This window comes from Bison bison, unplaced genomic scaffold, assembly GCF_000754665.1.
Source record: "Bison bison bison isolate TAMUID 2011002044 unplaced genomic scaffold, Bison_UMD1.0 scf7180017864506, whole genome shotgun sequence".
Classification (NCBI taxonomy): Eukaryota; Metazoa; Chordata; class Mammalia; order Artiodactyla; family Bovidae; genus Bison; species Bison bison.
Window position 1 is genome coordinate 2,644,217 of NW_011495063.1, and position 2,310 is coordinate 2,646,526.

The 2,310-nt window shown below is 53.0% G+C and overlaps 1 long non-coding RNA gene across 2 annotated transcripts in view; it reads right to left on the minus strand.

The window, feature by feature from the left end:
• The window catches only part of LOC104980706, a 6,688-nt gene that overhangs the window by 2,976 nt on the left and 1,402 nt on the right, over positions 1 to 2,310 (minus strand). The window contains exons 2-3 of one of the 2 annotated variants that reach the window (XR_824298.1): positions 1,759 to 1,931; positions 375 to 1,126 (exon numbers count right to left, since the gene is read on the minus strand). The exons of the other annotated variant lie outside the window; for it this stretch is intronic. This is a non-coding gene — a long non-coding RNA (uncharacterized LOC104980706). Of the gene's footprint in view, positions 1 to 374; positions 1,127 to 1,758; positions 1,932 to 2,310 lie in introns of those variants that run through there. 2 annotated transcript variants of the gene reach the window in all.

Genomic DNA, 2,310 nt, shown 5'->3' on the forward strand with positions numbered 1-2,310 from the left:
CATACAGATTTCTCAAGGGGCAGGTCAGGTGGTCTGGTATTCCCATCTCTTTAAGAATTTTCCAGAGTTGGTTGTGGTCCATGGGGTCGCAAAGAGTCAGACATGACTGAGCGGCTGACCAACAATAACCGTCTGCACTCCTGTGGGGCTTTATTTAGGCTGCTGCTGCTAAGTCACTTTAGTCGTGTCCGACTCTGTGCGACCCCATAGACGGCAGCCCACCAGGCTCCCCAGTCCCTGGGATTCTCCAGGCAAGAACGCTGGAGTGGGTTGCCATTTCCTTCTCCAATACGTGAAAGTGAAAAGTGAAAGTGAAGTCGCTTAGTCGTGTCCTACTCTTCGCGACCCATGGACTGCAGCCTACTAGGCTCCTCCATCCATGGGATTTTCCAGGCAAGAGTACTGGAGTGGGGTGCCATCGCCTTCTCTGTTATTTAGGCTACAGGACTGCAATTAGCCTGGTGTCTGTCTTCCCTTTGTGAGGGACACAGTCCTCTAGCTTTCACCTCTGCCCCAATATCAAGTGTGACTAGCCTATCCTTGGCTCTCAGTGTGTTTGCCTGAGCTCCTCTCTCTGCTCCTGCTGGAAGCGGATCCATCCCTGGCCCCAGGGACTTTTCAGTCTAACAGAGGTTAGCTGCTTGAACACAAGGTTCAAATAACAAGGTACTAGGATGTATTGGGGGTAAGGGGGTGGAAAGGGCAGGTTAAGACATGTTTTCCTGCACAAGCTGCAAAAATGACCCTTGCCAGAAGTGGTGGTGTTTGAAGAGTGGAGATGGGAAAAGGGAGGACACCCTGGGAGAAGGGGACCCATGGGTGGCAGGGAAAGCAGAGGTAAACACTCCATGCAGAGTAAAAGGAACCCTTCCTGCACACGTGGGCCCTGGGGGAGCTGGCTGACAGGCTTAATCTCATCTCTCATCTACTCCCCACAACACTGGGAACCAGACACCATAATCTCCATGAGGAAAGTGAACCTAGACAGGCCCAGCACGTTCCCAAGGTCTCACCTCCAGCAGGTGATGAGCCCTGGATGTGAACCCCAGCATCTCACACCAGAGCCCCTCTGGACCACCTTACAGCACACTGCCTCCCAGGATTCCTACTAAGTCCTTTTGGCTGGCTGCTGAGAAAAGTAGAAAGTCAGATTGAAAGAGAGGTCATGCATGTTCTTCCTTGTTGCTCAGTTGTGTCAGACTCGTTGCGACCCCATGGACTGCAGACCCTAGGCTTCCCTGTCCTTCAGTCTCCCAGAATCTGCTCAAACTCATGTCCATTGAGTCAGTGATGCTATCTAACTCTCTCATCCTCTGTCATTCCCTTCTCCTCCTGCCTTCAATCTTTCCCAGCATCAGGGTCAGTTCTTTGCATCAGGTGGCCAAAGCATTGGAGCTTCAGCTTCAGCATCAGTCCTTCCAACTAATATTCAGGACTGATTTCCTTTAAGATTGACTGCTTTGATCTCCTTGCAGTCCAAGGGACTCTCAAGAGTCTCCTCCACCTTGGCCCTATTCAACCACCTCCACCCTCCAGCATTTCAGGTGCACAGCAGTAGGAAGGTTTCCCACATGGACATGCCAAGGAACACTGCTCAGGAAGATACTGACATTCCCTCCAGAGGGAAACAAGCTCAGAAAATGTCACTCCCTATATCCCCCGCCGCTGCTTCACACGTCCATCAACATCCCAAAGAGATGTCCCTTCACTGTTTAACCCAGCACTCGCCACCGCCACCGTTTGCCCATCTCACTAGACCTGGCTTTAGTGCCTGCAGGGCAGTGCCCAGCCGTGTACTTGGGCTTGAACGTGAACTTCAGGGGAGCGTGGCAGGCCCGGTCGCCCTGGGGGGTTGCCTGCCTCTCCGCTGTTACCACCGACCCGACTGTGCCTGGCCTTTGGAAAAGTCTGGCATCATTTTCCTCACTTGCCTGAAAAGAAAAAAGAAGGTATAAACGCTTCCCTGGCCGGGTGTTGGGGCTTCCCTGATAGTTCAGTTGGTGAAGAATCCGCCTGCAATGCAAGAGACCCCGGTTCGATTTCTGGGTCGGAAACCCCGGTTCCATTCCTGGGTCGGGAAGATCCGCTGGAAAAGTGATAGGCTACCCACTCCAGTATTCTTGGGCTTCCCTTGTGGCTCAGCTGGTAGGGTGTTGAGAGGACTTAAATGAGTGAATCAAAGGTACTTTCCTTGTTTGACAGAGAACAGCCCCGAGCCTGCAAGTTCCGCTGCTGGTTTCGGGGAACTCGGGAGGAAAGACCTCGCTAAGCTCACGCCGGCTCAGTGGCTGCGCGGATGCCCGCGATCCT